The 24,516-nt window shown below is 39.0% G+C and overlaps 1 protein-coding gene across 10 annotated transcripts in view; it reads left to right on the top strand.

Moving 5' to 3' along the window:
- Positions 1 to 24,516, top strand: part of CAMSAP1 (calmodulin regulated spectrin associated protein 1) — a 1,635,252-nt gene that overhangs the window by 477,859 nt on the left and 1,132,877 nt on the right. The window lies entirely within an intron of this gene.

Here is a 24,516-nt window from a genome sequence, read left to right as displayed (position 1 = left end):
AACCATTATTCCTCCTTTTTGAGCTCCGGGTTCCTCATACTAGTGTTTTAATTAATATTCCTATGAAACTGTAAGGCCAGCAAACAAGGTCTGAGTATATTAAGGGAGTTCGAGTATTATGGGTAAGGGAGGAGCTGGAGTGTTCCAATAGCCACAAACTGTAAAAAAGCGTCCAGGTTGGATTCAAACTCATTTGTTGAGGAAGAATGAAAATGGACAACACAGATGGAATGTTATGGTGAGTACATAATTTCATTTTTTACAACTTAACATCTGATGAGCACAATGCTTTAATTTACAAAACAATAAAGAATTAATAGTGACCAGAGTTAATAAGGTTGTAGTTTTGAGTATTGGTTAGTATAAACAGAAGATGATGGAAATGTTAAAAGATGGGAGTTATTGTATTAGAACTGATTTTCAAAAAATAGACGAGGCTTATAGATTGATTGATTTGTTTATAGATGAATGATATTTGGATGGTTTTATTGATATAAGATTGGTGAATTATTTTAAGGGGAATAATCCGAGAATGAGTTGTATTTTTGGTTTGTCCAAGGTTCACAAAGATTTAGATAAGCCTTCGTTTAGGCCAGTTGTGGCGAGTGCAGGGAGTAAAACAAAAGTCTTTGCTATTTTTGCCATTAAAATGTTGCAAGGTGTTAAGTCCGTTTCTTATATAAAACAAAATTTGTTGTATTAGACAAGTGAATAATTTTAAAGTGACAGGTTTTGATTTCTTGTTCATTATTGATGTGAATTCATTATATAAAATAATTCATAATGATTTAGGTTTACATAAAGTTATCGAGAAGCTTTGCGCACTGAGTTTTTCGAATCAGAAAATTAGATTGTTAATGGAATTTTTGGATGTTATTTTTGTTGCAGTTTTCATGAATTTTTGCCATCAAGTTAGTGGGATGGCAATGGGGAACTGCAGTGGCTCCATGTTATGTGAATATTTATATGTCTGTCTGGGAAGAAGAATGTATTTTTTAAATCTGATTTTTATAGGAATATTGTTTTTATAGATGTTTTATTGATATTTCTTGTTATAGCTTGGCCGTCATTGGGGATTTGCCCTTTTCCCCACTGTAAATGCAATCTTGGAGTTGGTATATTTAGTTAAGGGAGTGTGGGGGCACAACCCCCCACTTTGTAGGGTTTGCAAGTTTTTGTTTTTGTTTGGCCTAGCAATTTTTTCCCTGGGAAAGAATTTGAAGTGGCTGCTTGGAGGTTAAGTTTTGCTCATATTTGCCATCAATTAACAATTATTTTTAAGTGTTATTTAGCACAAGGTAATTTATTGTCAAGAATTTACAAAAAGGAAGTTCAAAGCAATGCTTTTTTTGAATTGCAACAGCTTGCATCCAACCAAGCCAGCAAGTCTGAATTAGTAGATTAACTGATGAAGATTTGTTTTTTGATAAAGAGAGTAACATTTTAATGAATAGGTTCAAGAAGAGGTGGTATCCTGAGCATCTTATAAAAAAGACATATGAAGTTAAGTAAAATATGGCAAATGAATACAAGTCCTGTAGATATACAGAAGATAGTTTAAGAAGAAAAAGAAAACTTCAGTTTGGCTGTGTCTTTAAATTTCTCAGTCAATGCAAATAGCATAAGAAAATAGACAATTGGAAAATGTTATTGGGATTTCCGAATACCATTTACAAAATAGGTAAAGAAATGATTTTTATGAATAAGAGGGAAATAAGTTGAAATAAGTAGTTTTTTAGAGAAGGTTGGATTCTTTGACAAATATAAATAATTGTGCCACAATTTGTAGATGAGAAATGTTTGTGTTTTCCTTGTAAGTTTTGTAGTTGTTGAAAATAGTATTTTAAATATTAAGGGGATCAGAATTTAAATTCCATTTTTTTCTCTTGTAAATCAACGCTTGTGGTTTATCTGGTTAGATGCATGAGATGCCAATCATTTAACGTGAGCAGAATAACTTGTGAACTGCATAGCAAGATTTATGAGCATTACAGCAAAACATATTAGATAAAAGAGATTGGTACGTTAAATTATGCATAGACCAATACTATACTTTTGCTATGACTTGATTATTTTTTGAAATTCTTTAAAGATTTGTCTGCCTTTCTTTTCTGTTATCTTATTTTATGCTGTTTTGTGCTATTCTGGATTTGCACTGTATTTAGATGTGACCTCCTATCTCACGTGACTGATGATGTTTCATTATCACTTATGTTCAAGGGATGGATTGGCATGAAAAGGGAACATTATTTGTTATTGCGCTGCTGCCAATCCATGATAGAAGAAATAGGATGTCATCTGGAGGCCTTTTTCCTAGTTGATACTTTGTAGGTGGTCTAGTATGTTATATTTCAATTACTAGTATGTTGTGTAGTCAGTACAGCATGATAGATGATTAGATTGTTTAGCAAGCCCAAGTTAACAGTTTAATGCAAAAGCTAGTTTACTATGCTCAAGGAACAAGTGATACTTAAGATGGCTGGTGCTATCATTGTGAGTTTGATGCAATTCAATAAAAGCTTTGTTTAAGGTCATCACTTCTAGATGTGCATTTTTGTGTAGGTTTATTTTCTCTAAATGCTTAGGTTTATTACATTCATTAACTGGAATGGATCCCATTCCTAAGTCAGGGCAAAATTAAACTTCATGAAATCAGTATTGCTTTAGTTTTTGATGTTGGTCAAGATTGCTCTTTTCAGCACCTGCAGTGTACCCAGAATTACCTCCTCCTTCAGTTCATATGAGGTTACATGCACTGATAACACATTTAAGTACTACTGTCAATTTTTTATTTTCCTGTTGCTCTTCCTATTATTAGAATTGCTAGGGTATCTTTCTTCATATTGCTATTATTTCTGTTTACAAATTCTGGTAGTTTTTTAGCTGTGTCTGTCTGTACATAAGATGCTGTAATTACTGAGTTTGGCAATTTTGATTATTGATGCTACTTTTGTCTTTTTATCTTGGAATATTTTATCTGGATCCTGTTTCATCAGTCTGCCTGATATGATATTTGGGTACCTAGTCACCACTTGTGTCCAGTCCAGCCATTATTTTAAGAACCTCAGCTTCCCCAATGTTGGGCAGCCACCTAAAGCTCCTCATTCTTGCGTTTAGGCCAAAAAAAAAAAGCATTTTTACATTGTTAGTCGTGATTATATTGTTGTTTAATGTTATAACAATTACTGTTATAATTATGGATAAGACCTTTAAAAAGTGCACCAAATATGGTCATAAGCTCCCACCCCAAGATGCATATTATTGTGTTCTTTGTTTGGTCTTGGTACGCCTTAACATTGGTTGATCATTTCTATAGGATTTGGTCCTCTGTCCCTAGTGGACAGCAAGTGTAAGTTAATTGTTAAAGGACTTCTTCCCACTGACTTAGCAGATAGACCAGAAAAAGAGAGAGAAAAGGAGAAGGACAGAGAGTAAAAAAAGGTATAAAGCAAAGTTAGGAAGCTGCTTCTACCCCAAAAGTAACAAGAATCTTTCCTTCTGGTTCCAAAATATAAATCACCAGTGTTAGAAACTGTAGGGATTAATGGCCGTACTCCCAACAAGATCAGCAGTAGACATTCCTCAGAATGAGAATTATCCCACTTTGCAGATTTTAGAGCTCATCCTACAGTGTTCTTTAAGTCAATGCATTCTTTTAGAAGCACATGAGAAGCTGATTGGGAGCTATGATGAGGAGGGCTTTCCTGAAGACCCTGATAGAACTGAGCATCATACCACTCCCCTGTTTTCAGGGAGGATCAGGTTGGCGACCTTTCACCTCTTTTAGTTCCTTTCCCTGAGACAATTTCTGCATTGGCATGTCTTGGAGACTGCTGCCTACTTGCATCCTGTCTTCTTGGCTCTGACAGTGCTTCAAGTCATGGTGTCATTTGCACATGCAACTCATTCAACTCCAGCCCCATTGACATTGAGAGGGTCATGGACCTTACTGGTTGACACTGAGTCCTTAAAACCATTGACAGCTACAACATATTTGGCGCTGTTTTCACTGTTGGGGTCTTTGGCATTTGAGCCAATGTTGCCAGTCTCTGCCTCAAGGCCATCTGGATCCTCTGTATTTTTACCCCACACCACCCATGTCTGCTTCATAACGAGAGGTGTCATGCTGAGAGCGTTCCTTCAGTGCAGACTGACTCCATATCTGCTTTAGAGGTTATGGAGAGGATCATAGCCTCTTCTTCCCAAGGTTCTTGTCAGAGCTACCCTCTGTGCTAGCTCCACCTTGAGATGGCCCCTTTATCAGCTCTTCAACCCATTCATCAGGGCTACCAAGGACAGAGAAGAGTTGTATTCTTCAGAAATTTGCAGCAACTGTGATTAGACTCCTCTGCAGGTTCCAATCAGTCATATCCAGGATTTCCTAGGAAGAGAAAGTGCAAAATGAAGCATGCCGACTCTTATTTGGAATCTCTTACCTCCATCATGGACTGGAATGAAAAAGAGGGTTCTCCGTAATGTGTTCATCATGTTGATCAGTGATGCAGTAGCCTTAGCATTTTGAGTTATATCCTGTACAGGATACAACAGATGGCCAGCTTCTAAAGTTTCAAGGTCTTTTTCCATGCATCCAACCTGTTGTTCAGCTCAAGCTGAGTTGAAAGAGTGATTTTGGTGCCATGCCCTTCAGAGCTTTCCTGCTGCAGAAGAGTTCTCCTCTTGTGTGCTTTTGAGTATTGATGGTCGGGTAATGCTTTCCATTAATGGGCAGATAGGTTTCCTTCTGAGGAAAAGTTTTCACATTTATTTTTTATGACAGAAGGTGAACTTTTTCTGTGAAAATATTAATTTTAAGTTAAAAAAGTGTTTTTGACTGTCATGTGACTTTTGGTAACTTTTAACCAGGAGTGTTCCTTTTCATTTTGTGGAGAAAAGTTGTAAAAACTACAGAACTATTTTTCTTTGGTAAAAGTTGTGTTTTAATTTTTGGGGCTGAGATAAGAGTTTTAAAGTGCTTTTTTAGTAGAAAAAGTGATTTACTACTTACTTGTTTTACCTATTACTGCTGCCAGACTTCCCTGGGAATCTGGCTTATTTTTTCAGCTTTACCATGGAACAGCCTACTGGTTCCTTGGTTCTTCCTCATACCAGCCACAAAAACAATAACATTAATAAACATCCTTTGTCAGCATAACAAATGCCTCACCCACAGTTGGTTGACTCTGCTGTGGCTATTTTTTGTCCTCAGACCATTCATATTTTTTTCTTGGCTCTCTATAGTGCTGTCCCTACAACCACAGTGGACCAAGGGTCAGACACGTACTCTGTGACTGTTGGAGTGCCCTTGGTGGGCAAGGGAGAGCTATTCCTGATAGTTCAGGTAGATGGAACAGGGAATTCATCTCAGCATAGCAGACTGGATTGCCCAGCTCTAGGAAGGGTTTGCATGGCAAAAGTGGGTCTGCTTCTTCAGAAATTCCTGTTAAAAAGAAGTAAAAACTTGTCTTCTCTTGTCTCAGGTACTTTGGACATGAGTGATTTATTGGGCTTGGTTCATTGTTTAGTTCAAGCTGTTGACTTTTCCAGTTCAGCTGTTTTTGGCAAGAGAAAATTCTTCATTTTCTGAGAATCTTCAAAATTGTGAACCACACAATTCTTGTGATTGGACAATTTTTTTTTCTCTTCAAATTTCTGATTCAGATTTTGTGGAAAGTGTGGTTTCTGCTAGCCCCTTCATAGGCATGCCTTTTTTATGAAACTGTTTCCAGAATTAATCAGTTGTTTCAGTGGGAACAAAATGACATTCCAGAATTTTGGAAGTGCTCTTTCAATGTTGGAGGGTGTGTTTGCTATAGAATGTAACATGCCTGACAGCCAGCCTATTGCTTCCAAGAAAGCAGATAGATTGTATGAAGTTCCTCAGTCTTATAAGCTTTTATACAGTAATCCAAGGTCAGACCCAGCAATTATTTCTCTGTTGAATGCAGCTGCTGCATCATCAGTCCCCTTTTCCCCATTTTCCACATGGGGTTGGGGTGTTGTCAACTGTCACTGTATCTCTCTATTCAATGCCACTGTCCTGCCTGACTGTCACAAGTCTTCTCTCACACAGTCCATTCATCTCTTTGCTGGACACTCTTGTTTCCTCTTGCCTGTCCCAAATCTTCTTCACCAGATTGTCTCTTGCTTTTCTGCATATGCGCCCAAAGTACTGTAATCTGTTCTTTTTGACGTTTTCTCCAAATAATTGTAGCTACTTTGGCTTCTGCTGTTGTGTCCTCATTTCTTTGTCTGTCCACAGTGTGCATCCTACCACCCATCTCAGGCACTTCATCTACATCACCTCTACCTTCCTCAGCTGCTCTGCCTTTACTGCCCAGGTAGCACCATACAGTAGTACTGGTCGCACCAATGTTTTGTAAACCTTACTTTTCAGCATCCTTCTGTCACATACCATGCCTGAAACATTATGCTAGGTTGCTGCAGTCTCTCAGATTCTAGCTTTGATCTCCTCATTCAGACTTCCCTTTTCTTCCATCTGAGGTAGTCGAAACTGTTAACCTGTTAGACAATTTTCCCTTCAATCTCAATTCTCAGCTTCTTCTGAACTCCATTTGCTGCGATTACAGCTGTCTTAACTGCATTCAAGTTTCATCCCATGTGTCTTCAGTTTTGCATTCCATTCCCCTATCCTTTGCTGAAGTTCTTGCTCAGAGTCTGCCTGTAATGCCACATTCTCTGCATTCAGCAACTTTCTTGATCTGTTCCCTCTGACCTGCTTGCCAATGTAGTCCATCATCAATGTGAACAGTAGTGGTCTTGGAGATGAACGCTGGTGCACACCCAGTGCCATTCCATTGGGAACCCGTCTGTAAGACGGAACACTTTGTACTCCAGTCATTGGGTCCTTGTACATACCCTGGACTAATTCAACCAATGTGTCTGGGACTTTGAACCACTGAAGTAATGGCCAAATCAGCTTTCTTGGGACCTTGTCATATGCTTTCTCAAAGTCTAGGAATGCCCAGTTGGACTCTTTCTTCATCTCTAGCTTCTTTCCATCCGTCTGTTTCACTGCAAAGATTGGGTCAGTTGTACTCCACCCTGATCTGAATCTGAACTGCTTATCTTCCGGCTTACTTTCTACTGCTCTGTGTATTTATCAATAACCCACTCCAGAACTTTCATGCAAAGTGACAGGGGTTTAATACCTCTGTACTGCCCACAGTTATGAATATTCCCTTTGTTCCTGAACACTGGCACTAGAATGCTTATTCTCCAGTAATCTGGGATATGCCCTTCTCTCCACACTGCTATGAGTATCCTCAGGAGCCATTTCTCTTCTATCTCACCCAGTATCTTTATCATATCTGCTGTCACCTCATCTGAGTCTGCTGCTTTCCCTGACTTTGTTTTCCTTACTGCTGTTCATACTTTTTCTATGGTGGGCTTTTCCTCTTCTCTCTTTGTATGCTGTGTCTGGGGCAGTACAACTTCTGTGGATATTCTTCATTTAGCAGGTGTTGGAAGTACTCCTTCCATCTGCATTTGATGTCCTGTGGACTGGTGCGCAGGTTGTTGCTGGCATCTCTTATGAAAGGTGCCTGACTACCTTCTTTATCTTTCTATCTTTGCCTGGCAATTTGATGTAGTTTCTTTGTGCCATTTATTGACTTACTTTCCAGAAGCTGATAGAGAACGTGATGTGTTGTTCTTTGCTATTTGCAAATCCTCTCTTAGCCTCTTTGTGAGCCAACCAGTATTCCTTCCTAGTCCGGTCCATCTCTTTTCTATCTTGCACCTTTTCCTGCACTCCTTTCTTTTGACGACTTCCGGTACTTCTGCATTCCACAACAAGCGTTCGGGTTATGCCATAGTTCCATACCTGGTGCAGCCGCATATCTGTTCTGTAGACCTTGCACATGTTATTTTGAGGTGCTGCCATTCTTCTTCAAACCCACCTATTTCCTCCAGTAAGTAATCCCTTGAACTGTTGTGCTTTCTCTCTAGTCAACTTCCATGTCTTCAGACTGGTCTCTGTTGATCTTGAGGCCTTCTCTGACCAGTGCATGCAGCTGACTGTGGCAACCGGTGGTTTAAGCTGTGGGCCAACTGTTTCACTGGGGATGACTTTGCAATTGCTGATTCTACCCCAGTGCCCTTTCCTTACTAGAAGAAAGTCTACCTGAGTTGCATGTTGGCCACTTTTGTATGTGATCTTGTGACTGTCTTTCTGAACCATGCATTTGCCACTATCAAGCCATTTGCTAGACAGAAGTCTAGAATGACCTCTCCTTTTTATTTCTATTTCGCTAGTTATGTTAACCCAAGCAGTCCTTGTATCTTGTTCTGCCTGTCTCATATGTGCATTCAAGTCACTCATTATTAACACCAATTCACATTGTCCTACTTTATCTAGTAGGTTCTGCAACTGCTGTCCTCACTATCACAACCCTGCTGTGGAGTGTATCTTGAGATTAGGCTGGAGTCTGATTGCCATGAGTCTGTCTAATTCTAAGGTGCCTCTTCTGAAACCTCTTCCTTACCACAATTCCCATTCCATTTATAGCCTGCCATGCTCCCAAGAAGTAGACTCTGGATCCCAAGTCAAGTGGCTTTGCTGCACTTCCCTTCCATCTTGTCTCCTGAATGCATAGGATATCCATCCTCCTCCTTACATTCCCGTCAGTGAACCTACATTGAGTGTAGCAATTGTTAGTTCAGGTTTAGGAGGTTGATTGGTTTTACGTCCAGCGTTTCGCTCAACAGAGCTATCCCAGGTAATCCAAGCTGGACAACCCGGGTTTGCTGGGCTTTATGGCAGGCACACACTGGCCAGTAAGGGGCATGTACACCCCTCCCACCATAAGCATGGGTCCCTGGTGTAGGTTAAAGTAGGCCAAGTCCACTTATTACCGGCAAATACCAAAGCCCATTTGCTAACATAAGTCAACATGACCGAATCTCCTAGAGCCATATTTTACACTGTTGAGTGGTTAACCCTAACATGGTGCACAGTCTGTAGTCCGTGTTCTCCTATCATGAGGATTACTGCGCACCACAGTAGATGCCCAAAGCAATTGGTTTTACAGCTCTTCCTCCTTTAGGGCACCATGTAGAGTCTGTGCTGCTGCCCACAGCTCCATTGTTTTTAGTGAGTTTGAGAGAGAAACACTTAGCTATGCGAAGACCAAAAATAAAGGTCTTTAATGTGGAACACCAAGCAGTTCCGCATTAAACACAAGTAGCTCTGTGTTTGGCGATTTTTGATTGGCCCACGTGGCATATGAGCCAATCAGAAAATCACAGTAGACCCTCTTTTGTTCAATGCAGAACATCAGGCAGTTCCGCATTAAACAGAAGTAGCTCTGTTTTGTTGCTATTTTTTGATTGGCTCATATACAATATGGCAATAATAAAACAAAACAAAACAGAGGCTGTTTCACCGGGATTTTAACCGGCAGTGCGGGACTTGGGTTTGGGCTGATGATCCCGGGACAGTCTCGCTCAAATAGAGATGTCTGGCAACCCCAGAATCGAACCTTGTGCATTGGAGCAAAGACCTTTTAACCATTATGCTCAACATTAGGTTAATACCAATCCCTTTCCTTCTGGCAAGTACAGGAAAGCTTTTGATAAATTTGAGGAAAAACATGCATTTTTCTGTGACACTTATTTTTACAGTTCTCAGCTGTCAAGCTCATATGATAAAAGTTTCTGCTTGCAATTTTCAGGAAGTGGCATCTGTGTCCTCCTCTAAGAAGAAAACATTTGTTTAATCTGATTGCTTCTTTGTCTCAAGTGGCTACCCACTGTTTGAAAATGTGCTTATGATTCTGCTGATGCCAATTCCAGGGCTGCTGCCACTAGAACTGTTATGAGAATGTATGTTTGGTTGTGTACTTAAAACCTTCCTGAAGATGGTAAAGTTGAAATTTTGAATTCTTCCTTAAATGGAGAGATTTGGACTGTCTGCTGCAGAGGTTCTTAAAAAGTACATTGAAAGAGTTAAGCTGATTCAAGTATTTTCTCACATTTATTAGCCTTTGTTCTGTAAACTTGTTTAAGGGGTTTAGTGCTACCTCCACAACCTTGTTCAAAAAAAAAAAAAAAAAAAAACAAAGGTAGGGAGGTTCTAATATGAAAGGAATACCCTACCCCAAGAACAAAGGACAGTCGAATATGTCAGGATGGCTATCAGCAACACCCCCACCAGATTCCCAATGTAACACACCTTTAATTCTTCCAGAAAGTCTGGACCTCCATTTCCGTCTTCATCAAGACTACATATGGCAGCGGGATTCCCTGTCTTTCCTTTCCCCCTCATCTTTCAGATCAAACTCCCCTTTTTCCTCCTGTCATTCAGCACCTGATTTCTCAGAGCATAATAGATGTGGTCCCTCTTTTTATTCAAGAATGTTTCTGGTGCCAAAGAAAGAGGATTCATGGAGACCAGTTCTAGATCTTTCCTTCCTAAACCAGTTTGTGATAGTGTCCAAGCTCAAAATATTATTCATTCACAATTTGTTTCATCCCATTTTCCATTTGAGTTTCTAGTGACCTTTGATTTAAATGAGGCTTATCATATTCCTATAGCTCCAGATTTCAGACATTTCTTAAGATTTTCTGTATCTGGATTGCTTTTATCAGTTCTCTGCATTATGCTTTGGTCGAATGCTGCTGCAAGGGTGTTTGCAAAATGTCTAGTGCCAGTGATAGTTTATTTAAATGGCTCGCTTATATTGCAGAGTAACTTTCAAAGTGTGAGCAATTTCTCTTTGGGTGAGAGATCTGCCACACAATTCGGGAGTTCCAGGAGAACACACAAGTTTTTTGACTACCAGCATGATTGTTTTCTGTGCAGTATCTCCTGGATACTTCAGTTCAAATAGCATTTCTTCCACAAGAAAAGTACATCTGTGTGTAGATCTCTTCCTAAGTTTTTCCTCTGATTTATTTCTCAGTCTGGGAATTTCTGAAGATTCTGGGTATAATGGCTTATGTGATTCTCATGATTCCTTTGGCAAGACTCTACATGAGAAAAATTTAGCGGTATTTAAATTCTGTATGGTCCCAACATCAAAATCCCCTGGCTTTCCAGATTCCAGTTTTGGGGGTGTGTGAAAGAGACGTGCTTTGATTGAGATAATGGTTATTTTAATCAATGTCTCCCATTTTCCCTTCCAGCTCCAGCACACTGTATAAAAACAGACAGCTCAGACTTTGCTTGGGGAGTAGTGTCTATGGAGATAAACATGTGGGCCTTTGGAACAGAAAAAAAAAAGACAAAAACACATAAACGTAAAAAAAGATGCCAACACTCATAAATGCTGTCAGCTGCCTGAATCATCTGTGGTCCCTAGGTCAGCTGCAAGTGTTTACAGATGACACAGCAGTGATATAATATATAATATATAAAAAGGGGGACCCAGATCTTATCTTCTGTGCAGACTAGACAACATAGCTGGGATATAGCATTTCAGCACAATTTCACTATACAGGCATCTTGCATACCATCAGAGCAAATTTTTTGTGACATACAAGCTGAGCAGGACTTGGACCGATGTTCACAAATGGAAACTGAAAAAGGAGATCTTCCAGAAATTGATCATCTTTGGGAGACACCTTAAATGGGTATTTTTGCCTCCACCCATAACAATCCGTTGGTAAAGTTGTACTCCAGGACTTCATGCAAGAAAACGTGGAAAACAGATGCTTTTTCATTTCTGTGGATAAGAATGTTCCTGTATACTTTTCCACCCATTCCACTAATGTCCAGGGTCATTCTGAAGATTCAGAAGGACTTTCCAAAGATTGTTGTGGTAACTCCCTTCTGGTCCTGGCAACTGTGTTTTTCCCTTCTATTGGAAATGACCAAGGGCAATTACCACAAGTTTCCTTTCAAAAAGGACCAATTCACACTAGACAAGGGGTGTTTGCATCCTGACTCAAAACAACTGCAACTGCCTGGATGACAGAATCTTATTACCTTTTAGGCACATATGTTTTGAGGATGAGCAGTAAATATTAGAGGAGGCAAAAAAACCTGCTGCAAGAAAATCATGTTAGTAAATAGAAAAGATTTTATAGCTGGTGCCAAACAAGAACCAGTACCCTTTCAGGGCCATTTCTTCATTTGTCTTACTTCTCCATCAAATTTCATTTGTCAGCATTTCAGCATGACTGCCCAATGGATTCTCTGTAAATGTAGTCCCATGTGAAAATGATTTTGAAGGGAGCATTGCATACCAGACCTCTGAGAAAAGTGGTAGCTCCTCCTTGAGACTGCAGTTTTATCTTGGGGTACGGGGATATGTTGCTTCATTTGAACCAGCTAATTAGGCTGACTTGTGGTTCTTCACAAGGAAAACAAGTGTTATTGATTGCTTTGACCTCTGCAAGGAGTGTATCTCAGCTGCAAATGCTAATGATGGGGTCAACCTTATGTCATTTTCCACAAAGTTAAGTTTTCATTTATATGCAGAGCAGGAACGAGGTTTAAGAGGTAGGTTTAGAATGAGCCATATAATGCCTGACAATAACTACAGCTGTTTCAGTGATGTCTGTGAATGTATACTGTTTGCAGCTAAAATGGCGTCATTTTATTTAATTTTCATTTATATAAATATGATTGCTTATGTCATATGTGAAAATTTTAATAAAGATGTTTGTTGAAAAAAAGAAAAGAAAAGTTTTCTTTAAGAACTAATCTTTCATTTATGCATGAAATTGCATCTGATTTTACTTCAAGCCAAAATATCTTTATAAAAAAAATAATAATGTGCAGACAAATGCATTCACAAATACACACTAAACAAACTGAAACTGCACAACTGGATACTGCTATCAGCCAAACAGCTTGGATCCCAAAAAAGAAAATAACACACCCGCGTAATAAATCCAGTAAGTGTTTATTATTTTAATGCCACACACAGAAATTCTCACTGTTTTTGTCCACAAAGTGCTAGGCCTTCATCAGAATAAAAATCAAGATTAAAACTACATGTATTTGTACATCATTTAATTAACACATTAATAGAATAATTAACCATTTAAATCCCTGGATTGTACAATAATAGTAATGAATAAACAGCATCAATAAGTCAATTCTAAAAGCAAAAACGTATATAAAGTCACATTCATAATTTTTAAATGAATTAATTAATTGATCAAGATTCTATACTAGTATGCATACAGTATATAAAATAAAATTCCTGTTAAGTGAAAATAAAACAACCTCACCAAGTGTTACTAAAATGTTTTTTATACAAATAAACTCAAAATAATTACGTTTAAAATGAATATAGTCAAAAACAGGGCAATAATAAGTAAGACAATAGAAATGAATAAAAAAATTGAAAATATACACCCTATAATCTAGCTGCCTTAAGCTTCAGGACCGGGGCTATTGATGTGCAGTCATTAAGTTCTGGTATGTTACCAGTATCTAAAGTCAATTGCCAATATAATTCATGGTACTCAACTTTCAATTCTTAAGGGCCTCCTCTTGGGTCTACAGGTACTTCTTCTAATACAAAAAAACTTCTATCTTATTTTCTCACATATCTTAGTGTCTGTGGAGTGCATTGGTTTCATTGCTTTTGTGAATGTCACATACACGTTCATAAATTCTTTGTCTTAAGACATCTTTCAGTTTTTCCTATAGAAAATAAAGTAAAACAGAGTGAGAAGGTCATCAGTAAAAACTAAATGAAAACTCCAACCAAGCTAGAACTTCCACTGAGTGACCTCTCAAACCTCTTGTATCAGAGGCAAACGACCCTTATGATCATCAGGTGTTTCAGCTATATAGCAATACTGAATGCCCATGACTTATTTCTTTTTAAGTTGTTTCAGTTGACAATTTCAAGCCAATACCCAAACTGCACTACCTGTGCATATGCATATTTCAGCCTTGTTATGACCTCATCAGCACAGCACAAGCAGAGTGTTTGACTAAGCTTAAGAAACACAAGGCTGTTATACCCAGCTGATGTCCATTACCTTTAGGGTGACTGCAAAATATTTATGTATTTATTGTATTTTATTTTATTTTACATTTGTTAACCAGGATAGTCCAACTGGATATATGTCCATTTTCAGCGGAGGCCCGGGGAGAAAAGCTCCACATACCAAAAAAGAGACAGTACATACATCACAGTGATAAACTCAGACAGACATGTTTAGAAAAATATAGACAAAGAATACAGGCAGATATCAGTATACACAATGTGCAGACTTGCATCTGATTGGCAAAGACGTATCAGAAAATATGAACATAGAATACAATCAGATCTCATAATTTACAATGCTTAGACATTCAAATGCTATGAGGCATAGGTACTTGGCTAAACAGCAGGTTGGGTAGCAAGATATGTGTTAGTGAAGTTGTTAGGTTTAGAACAAGAGCACAGCCAATGAGATGTGAGGATTTTTTGTTCCCTTTTAAATAGGGATAGTGAGGTTTCCTTGGTAATGGTGGTAGGGAGTATCTTCCAGTATTTACCGGTTGAGTTGGCAAATATAGCATCGCCTGCAGAGTTGTTGTATTTTTGGGTCAGTATCATTAGTTTTTCAGCCGAGTGTAATGGCCTGGGGGCACTATGAGGGATGAGAATATTTTTGAGGGCAGGGGTGTTATCAGATTGATGGAGTATTTTATGCGCTACTATAAGCTGGTTGAACTGTAGAAGGGTAGGATACTCTAGCCATCCCAGTGCTTTGAGGTTCTGGCAATGGTGGGTCCTAAAAGCCATGTCAGTAGCGAATCTGGCTATATGATTGTAACATCCTGATAATTTGTTGAGATCGGTTTTGGATAGGTTGGTGAGTACAGGGGAGGCATACATAAGGGTAGAGGGGAGGTGTGATCTTGCAATAGCTACCCTAGCTAGAGGGGTGAGGAAAGGTTTGGCAATGTACAGGGAGCCAAGTTTTTTGTTGACGGACTTAATAGTGTGATTGACATGTTTATCAAATTTAAGGTTGTTGTCTGTTATTATGCCTGGAAGCTTTGTATGGTCATCAGGGGAGATAATGGTGTCATTGCTAGATTTGATGTGGAAGGAAGGAGGAGAAATTCTATGGTTGGGGGAGAAAAGTAGTAGCTTGGTTTTGTTAGGATTTAGAAGCAGGCGGCGATTAGCTAGCCATGTTTCTACCGTGCTGAAAGTGGTCTGGGTGAGGGTTAGACGTTGTGTAGGAGAGGAGACGGAGCATATTAGCGTTGAGTCATCTGCATATTGGATGCAGGTGACTCCTGGGATGGTGGTGTGCAGATCATTGATAAAGATAGAGAAAAGAAGGGGATCTAGTATGGACCCTTGTGGGACACCTAGGGTTAGAGGAAGTTGGGATGACAGCTTGCTCTGCCATAAGACAGCCTGCTGCCTCCCGTTCAGGAGTGAAACCATTGTATTGCGTGTTGGTCTAAACCAATGGTTTGTAGGGTGTAGCTGATGGTTGACCATATCGAAAGCTTTTGAGAGATCTAGGAAGAGTGCTGAAGATAGTTTGTTGTTATTATGATGAGGATTGATGACAATAGAGAGATAGAAGAGCCGTGGTGGTACTCTGGAATGGCCTAAAGCCATGCTGAGAGTCGGTGAGCTTTCCGTTTTGATTAAGAAAGTGCACGATTTGTTTGTGTATGCATTTTTCCATGATTTTAGCTTGTGGGGAAAGAATGGCTATAGGTCTAAAGTTAGATAATTCTGTGGAACTTCTTCCTTTATGGAGAGGTATAATGTGGTATTTTCCATATTGCAGGGATGGATCCTTCTGAGATGGATCTGTTGATCAGAATAGAAATAGGAAGTGCTATGGCATCAGCTGCTTTTTGAAGATATTCAGCTGGGAGGTGGTCGGCAGCTAGTGTAGTAGGTTTTAGCTTTTTGAGTAAGGTCCGGATCAGGTTGGTAGGTACGGTTTGAAATGTAAAGGTGGGTTGACTGCTGGGTGGATCAGTGCTAGCTGGTGTTTGTGTCAGATGGAGTGAGATGGGTAGCTAGAGACTGGATAGTTTCAGTAAAGAAGGAGTTGAAGCTGTTTGCAATTTCTACAGCGGATTTATCAAGGGCAGCAGATGGGGTAGGAGTGGTGGAATGGCCTGGGTGGAGAAGATTGTTAATACTAGCCCAGAACATTTGAGGTTTTAACTGATATTTTTGTTGTAGGAGGGTGTACTGATTTTTTTTGTCTAGAATGACAGATTTTTTTGGTCTGGTTCCTTAGCTGCTGGTATCTTACTTGGTCCATAGGGGCTTTGGTAACATGCCACCTGGCCCAGGCATTGTTTCTTTGTTTAATTTTGTTTTTTGTTTCTTTAGATAGCCACGGTGCAACTATGGCTTTTACACGGATGGTACGGGTAGGAGCATGGTAGTTAAAGATAGCCAGAATTCTGGTATTGAAGTACTCAACTGCTTCTTGAAATGGGAGTCATTTCAAGACATTCCAATTACATGCTTTGAGTTCATTTTGGAAGTTGTCAAGGTTAAAGTTCCTGACGTTTCTTATACATTTGTAGGTGGGCTGGTTGGGAATATCGGCTTTGATCCTAGTAATATAGGTAAGGCAATAATCACTTAGATCATCGGGTAATGTACCTGACTTGTACTTTTAGGGGTGGCTGTTAATAAGTATTCAATCAAGGATACTATCTTTGACTATATTTTCACTAAATTTGGTGAAGGTGACAATGATCTGAGTAAACCCATGGAGGGAGATTCAGAGGAACAGGTGTTCCAATTAATGTTAAAGTCCCCCAAGACAATGGTTTCCTGGGGATAGTTAGAAACTAGCCAACGTAAGATATTTTCTAAAGTATTATCATTCTTGCCAGGTGGAATATAAATGCAGACAATGTATCTACATTTATTTTTGTTTGTTATTAGTTTGGTGATGAGAATTTTTGCATTGCCAAACTGGGGTGACAGTTGGGTGTCATTTGTTATTGTTAGGGTAGACTTGTATAGTACAGCTACCCCGCCACCTTTCCTGGAGATCCGGTCCAGTCTAAGGATGTTGTACTGTGGGGGGTTATTTCATTATCTTTGGTTATTGGTTTTAGCCAGGTTTCTGTGAGGCAGAGGATATCAGGGGAGTGAACAGCTAAGAGTCCATGTAGGCTATGGATCTTGTTGTTTAGGCTTCTGATGTTGAGATGAAAGACCAGAAATGAGTTTGGAAGTCTATCAATCTGGGTAATACACGTTTGGTTGTTAGATGTGCTTGGGTCTACTGTTGTGGATGGGCCAGGGTTGGGTGGATGTCTCCATTCTTCATAAGATTAATTTTTAAGTTGCTTATGAGTCTTATCCACTCTTTGGGGAGAATCCCAAGAGTCCTTCAAAGTATGGTAATTATAATTATTTAAATGGTTAAGTTTATGATCTAGAAATAATGATAGGGGGTAGATTTTCTGACCATTTGCTGTCATAGTAGGTCTCAAGGGAGGAGTACAAAGATCTGTATGGACATTATATATACCAAATGTACAGGGTACCAATGCTCTTTCAACTTTCAAAAATAATATAAGTCTTCATTTATAAAGCCTTGTAATAGATGGTTTCTAAAATGTAATCAATATTAGAATATGCTATGTTAATCTCATTTTGAGACCAACATGTATTTTTCACTATAGCAATAACCCACGCCTGGGTGTGGGTAATGTGGGATTTACCCACGGTCGGTGTGGTTTGGTCCCGAGGGCGAAGCCCGAGGGACCAAACAAAGACAACCGTGGGTAAATCCCGCATTACCCACACCCAGAAGTGGGTTATTGCTGTTATACTATGACATTATTTAAGAAAAGAAATTACTTTTCTTAAATAATGGCATTGTATAATGCGTCTTTGCTGCCCTTCCGCAGCTGTATGGTATCCGCGGCAGTTCTGATGTACTGCGCATGCATACACAGTACATCAGAGCTGTGGCCAAAAGCAATGGAGAAAGCAAGATTTCCATTGCTTTTTTACTGTTTCGCTATGTTAAATGGGTTTAACATAGTGAGACATCTTTAAAATAAGCAACGGAGATCTCTGTTGCTTATTTTAAAGCTGTCTCGCTATGTTAAACCCATTTAACATAGCGAGACAGGTTAAAAAAAAAAGCAACGGAGAAAGCAAGATCTCCGTTGCTTTTTACATACTGTACCGCTATGTTAAAGGAGTTTAACATAGCGAGACAGCTTTAAAAAAAGCAACGGAGATCTCCGTTGCTTTTTTTAAACCTGTGTCGCTATGTTAAACTCTTTTAACATAGCGAGACAGTGTTTTCAAAGAGACTTATACTAATGGAAAAAGTCTGGGCGACCGGACCTGTTTCCATTAGTATAAGTCGATTTACAACGTGCACGCTGGCCAATCAGCATGCACGTTTTGGAATATTAAGGGGGGGTCATGGTATAATATCCAATAATATATTAAACATTTTACCTGCATATTCAACCATATCCATCAGTACCATCCCACTACCCTGTTCTGGGTTCATAACTGTAGCAGATTTGTTACTTAAGTATTAATTTATCTTTCTCATCCAAATTATAATTTCTATGTTCTTTCGGGTATATTAATGTATTTCACTTTTTACAAGACCCTCAAATTTCCTTTTATTGAAATTATGTTCCCTAACCATAAATATTTCATCTGGATACATAATGCTAAAGTTTAACTTTTTCAAAAGTACTTTAAATTCTATTAAAATATTACTTGTATCTAAACTGCTTGTGAGAACAAATATAAAACATTTTAAACAATTTAAAATGCCCCTTCTTAATTAATAATTCATTGTAATTAAAATTTTGGAATTATCCAATATATACACATTGCCTTCTGTACAATATTTTCATTAACCTTCTCACCATTTCCTCTTCCTCTTACAGTTTGGTTTATGTTCATATCCTTCCCCCACTATTTCCTGTATGGTTCTTGTACAAATTTCCTGTTCATAATCTTTTCAAACAGTCTGAGGGGGAGAAATTCTAAATGGTCTAACCCAGCTTTTTTATCCAAATTATTTATATTTCCCTCCAATAAGTTCACTCCCTCTTCATCACCCCCCGCAATGGTCCTTTCACTGTCTTCTGTATAAGTGTAGGTGAAATGTTATAGTAATCCTTATGTCTGTTCCTCATGTAATTATAGGGAAAGGGGAAACACTTTGTATTCCTTTTGGTCCCTTTCCAATTTCTCCTGTTTGTTTTAGTACCATTACATTTAACATCAGTACTGTGTAACATACTATAATATTTGGCTTTGTATTCTTCCACCGTAAACAAGAAATCTTTCTGAACTTGATTATTGAAACCTTCAGTTTATTTAAATAAATTATCCAATACTGCATCATTATTTTTAATAATGGCTGTCATAACTTCAAAACCACAGTTTGCAAAAATGTTCTAAAAAGTGCAGTGAAAGTCACTGTCTTCAATAAGATTGGTTTGGATATTTAAAAACTTTTAGGCTTCAAGGTACTTGTTTTCTATTAATACATTCAATTAAAAAATATTGCCTAATTTTAAAGACCTATACTTAATTGTTTTGTCTTACAGAGTACTTGAAACATAAGAGTCTGTTTCTTTAGTCTCTGAATAACAGAAAAGATTGTTGTCCATAAGCCAAAGTCCCAAGTCCATATTATCATATTTATTGTAATCACTAAGATTGCCAAGTAATTTATTTTGATTCTGGGTATTGTTCCTTAAAAAAAGTGTCTAGATCAATTACGTACCATTTGTTGACTAATAAAAGTGTTACCAGCTTCTCGTGAGTTGAACAAACTAACCATTCCTTCTCCATGACTGTTCTGCCGAGCAATTCTTGCATCACTTCCTGTGCAAAGTAAACCTTTCTGATTACAAGGAATGTCCACACTGACCATATCTATTTGCATAAAACTATAGTCTTTTGTCACCAATTTTGACACCAAATGCACCAGTCTAGTGAAGTGTTCCAAAACACTGCTGTCATCACAGAGAAATCCACTGCTGTTAGCTAGCACTGCAGGCAGCCATTACAGAAGGACTGCTCTTCATATACAAACCAAACCAAAATGATGAGCGGAGAAAAGCAGTCAGAAATGCACAGTGAACCAAACAGCCAGATAGCTTGGATCCCAAAAAGGAAAATGGCACACCTGCTTAAGAAATCCATAGATTATTATTTTAATGCCACAGAGAAATTCACAGAATTTTCATCCGCAAACCACTAGGACTTCATCAGAATAAAAGTTGAGATTAAAACCACCTCTCATGAGTCAGACTTTCAGTCCAATCCATCAGTGTCTCAACAAATTTTCAGTCACTGGGGCCAGCCTCGCTGCAACTTGTTTGCATCTTCTCCCAACACCAAGTGCGGAAGCTATTCTGCCCTTGTTCCCCTGTAAGGATATTCACCCAGAGATGCTGCAGTTTGTCAGTGGCTGTCCAGCCTCCTCAATGCCTTTCTTCTCTTCCCTTAATAACCAAGTTTCTACAGAAGGCTTCATGTAGCAATTCACAGATGATCCTAATTGCTCCATAGTGGTTCAGACAGGTTTGTTTTTCTCTGCTTAAGCCTTATTTGATGAAGTCCCCTTGTCTTCTGAATCTTCTTTCACACCCCCTTTGGCCAGCCTCATCTGGACCTACCCAATTTCAAGCTAACCGCATGTTTTCTCCAGTTCTCTAATGGACAGACATGCCTCCCTTTCAAAGGATATAATCCACATCTTGTCTGCTTCTCAAAAAACATCTATTCAAAACGCTTATAAGAGTAAATGGAAATTATTCTGTATCTGGGCCTCCAGACATGGATTTGATTTGTAAATGGTTTCTATTGCAGATGTTCTACAGTTTATTTCTGCCTTGTTTGAAACAGGTTCCAGCTACTCCACCATCAGTGTACAGTTAGCTGCCATATCCCATTACCATGCCGGGTACCAAAGCAGTATGTTAGCCTCTCACAGACTCCGCAAGTACTTCCTAAAATAAATGCCCCCCCCCCCCCGTTTAAGGATCCATTTCCATCCTGGGATTTGAATTTAGTCCTAGAGACTCGGTAAGCCTGCATTCGAGCCAACTTATTCTATAGACCTGAAATACTTGTCTTGAAAACATTTTTCTGGTGACGATTACTTCAGCAAAAAGATTTTCAGAAGTGCGGGCTGTGTCTTTTACCACTCTATATTTGATCTTTTACAAGGATAAAGTTAACTTAACATCCAACCCATCCTTTGTTCCCAAGGTGGCTTCCATAAACAGTGTTAACCTTCCTGTGTTCTTCCCAGATTAATCCCACCAAGGGAAAGTATCACCTACGTACTTTAGATACCCACAGGCCAATTATATTCCGTTTATACAGAACCAAACCCTTCAGGAAAGACAATCAACTGTTTATCTCATTTTTTTACTAACAAATAGGGCTCTAGAAACTCTGTCCAGAGTGTGTCTCCTTTGTCTGCTTTACCAACAAGACCATTTCAAAACCCAAACCCAACTCCACAAGACCTATAGCTACTTCCACTGCTTTTTTTTAGGTATTCCTCCATTAATTAAATTTGTGCTGCAGCCACATAGTCTATATTGTGCACCTTTTCAAAACATTGGAAGTTGGACACCATGTCTAGATCTAGAGCTTCAGCTGGAGCTTCACTTCTTATAGGGATCTTGTCATGATTCCACTTTAGATTTGGGAAACTGAGAAAAGGATACTGACAGATACCAATTTAGCCCCTTTGCCACCCCCCAGTTTTTGTAACTCCTGGCAGTCTCTTCCATAACGCAATGTTGCCACTTGGCCTACAATGGAACCCCAGCTACCTTCTAGATGCTGATAGATAAATTACTGAAGCATCATTTCTACTATGCTGTGGCATACCTGGATGACATGACAGTTCATTCAGAGGACTGGGAAGATTCACTTACCAAAAGTGCTGGCTGTACAAGAATTCATAAGCCTGACATACTTGACTGTGAATCCTAAAAAAAGTAAATTGGGCATGGTGGGGACACTTGGCATTTGGGGTATCTTAAGAGTGATGATAAGACCAAAAGTAGAAAAACAACAGAGGCCATAAAAACTGGCCTGCACCCTTCACAGAGAGACTGGAGAAAGCCTTTCTTTGGTCATATGGGGAATACAGAAAAGCTGTGTCTAATTTTAAGACTGTTGTCAACCTTTGACAAATCTCAGGGAAAGCCCCTGATAAGATGCAGTGATCTGCCAAGTCAGAAGCATTTGGTGAACTAAAAACGTCCATATGTTCTGAGCCTGTGTTAGTGGCTGGCTGCTTGAATCTACTATAATTACTGTCATGTCAGAGGTTGGTTTAGGGGCTGTGCTATTTTAAGACATTCCAGGTGAGGCGTCATGCTATGCAGAAAGGATATACTCAGCCACTGAAAGTATGCATAGCAGTAACGTGGGGCTTCTGTGATGTGAAGCATTGTTTCACAAACACTTTAATTTGCTAACAGTTCATGCCACATTGCACTTGATAACTAAGCAGACTGGTGGCAATGCAGGTTTGTGCTGCAGTGTACCCTTTCTTCAGGCCTTTCCTTGTACAGTGACCCAAGCAGTGGACATAGCTGAAATGCTGATGGGCCTACAACCAAGTGCAATACTTCTTGCTTTTAAGTGAGATGGGGTAGTTATAACATGTTTCTAGCATAGAGGTGCTGTGTGTCTGAAATGTCCACTGCAGTATGGAGTAGAGGAATATATTCTCTCAACAGTTTGATACAGAGAGTTTGTTATTCAACCTAACAAGGTACTGATTGCCAGTGATACTAATTTAAAAAAGTTTGGAGGGCTAGAATGAGAAATCCATTTATCCACTGAAGGTGCAGAGTGGATAAGCTGAAGCTTGCAAGGAAAACCATGGAAGTGTGAGTCTGAAAGCCGAGATGGGGTTAAATTGTATGTTGATTTCAGAGTTGTGACTGTGGCTTAGCTACTACTTACAACCCAGGTCGTTTTTAAAAGCTGACCTGTATATGGAAATACTGTAATTCTTTTGATGGAAAACTAACCAAAAAGTACTATTTTTTTTTTTTTATCCTACTGGTCTATCTTTATTTTTACTGTGAATTTACACAAAATTAACCTATGAAACTATGCCTGTAGTGTCTCCATTGTTTGTTTGTGCTTGCATTTACATATGTGTGTGTGTGTGTGTGTGTGTGTGTGTGTGTGTGTGTGTGTGTGTGTGTGGGTATAGATCTGTTTATATATTTTATGGATACACACACAAAGACATTTGCTTGTTTTCTTTTTGTTTCGCTTCTTTTTTTTTGCTAGGCCTTCTGGTTTGTTTGTGTGTCTGTTGGCGTTTCCTGTCTTTAACACTCCCTCTTAATGGTGGTGTATTTTACTTGATTTTCCATTGCCTTTTTTTTTTTTTTTTTATTATTTCTTGCATCCTCAGGGTTGGATTTCCACATGCCAACTCTAGAAGGGATTTTTGATGTACATCAAAATGACTTCCAGCTTCTTGACCTGAACTTTTGTGGTGGAGGGCCTCTTTGAAGTTCTTTATCTACCTGATTGCTATCACCTGTTGCTATAGGAAAGATATTACGTGGAGAAAAGTTGCACTTTCTCTTTTCGGGGTTGCATCTGATTTCTTATCCTAGCAGGGTACTTATTGACTTTCCCCACCTGATTTTTATCTTCCATTTAGGGTCAAATTCATGTTTCAGTCCCCGTAGTCCCTTGGTCTGGACAGCCACTCCTTTACAATGGACTTGAAACTAGTCCAAGCCCTTTCTTTAAAATGACCTTTTAGCTTATTTTTAACTATTTCTAAGTATTATGGTGCTTGTTAGGTTTCTAATTAATTCGTTCCCTGGATGGACGTGTGTTAGAGCAATGTCTATCCCTGGAGTGGGGTGCCAGGATTGACTAGCTAGGCAGGTGGGATTCCAGTTTATAGTGAGAGCATATATCAGTTCCTTCCGTTTCTCTGTAGTAATCCTCATGTGTGCACAGTAACTGAGAGATACAGCAGTGACAGAAAATGCAAAATGTGATATTGTGTTTTATACATAAGAACAAAATTAGGCTGGACTGCAAGCTTAGGCTTATGGTCATTAGCTTAGTGCGTACCTCTGAAACTATAATTGTTTTACATCTTTCAGTCCTAGCTGATTTTCTGTTCTGCTTTAGCTGTTCGCCTTGCAGTCTCTTCTCCTTCAGATGCCAGGGAACTAACTGTATTACTTAATTAGATAGTCTGCATCTTTTCTCCTCATGGGTTTTTCACATGGCCTTTGCCCGTATCCCACAGTTTGGTATACTCCTTTTTTTATCATTTCAGACTTTTCAGCCGGGAAGCACTTCGGAGCTTCGTTCTGCCTTTGTTTTCCTTTATTTGATTTTTGTCTGGGGTTGGATCATGATTGTTGCTTTCAGGAGCCGTTATCAGGATGGTTACTTGGAGCCTCCTGATCGCCTTCCCAGGTTCCATGCCTTCTGCATTTATATGTTTGGCCTTTAGGACTTGCCTGGATTCTTTGACTCTGGTTTTTCATCCAGGACCTTCTGAGGTTATTTTCAGGTTTTGCTTTACCTTGTT

This window comes from Protopterus annectens, chromosome 16.part0 (genome assembly GCF_019279795.1).
Source record: "Protopterus annectens isolate FY-2018-M chromosome 16.part0, PAN1.0, whole genome shotgun sequence".
NCBI lineage: Eukaryota > Metazoa > Chordata > Ceratodontiformes > Protopteridae > Protopterus > Protopterus annectens.
The sequence above is the reverse complement of the archived record's forward strand: the minus strand, read 5'-3'. Positions and strand labels throughout refer to the sequence as shown.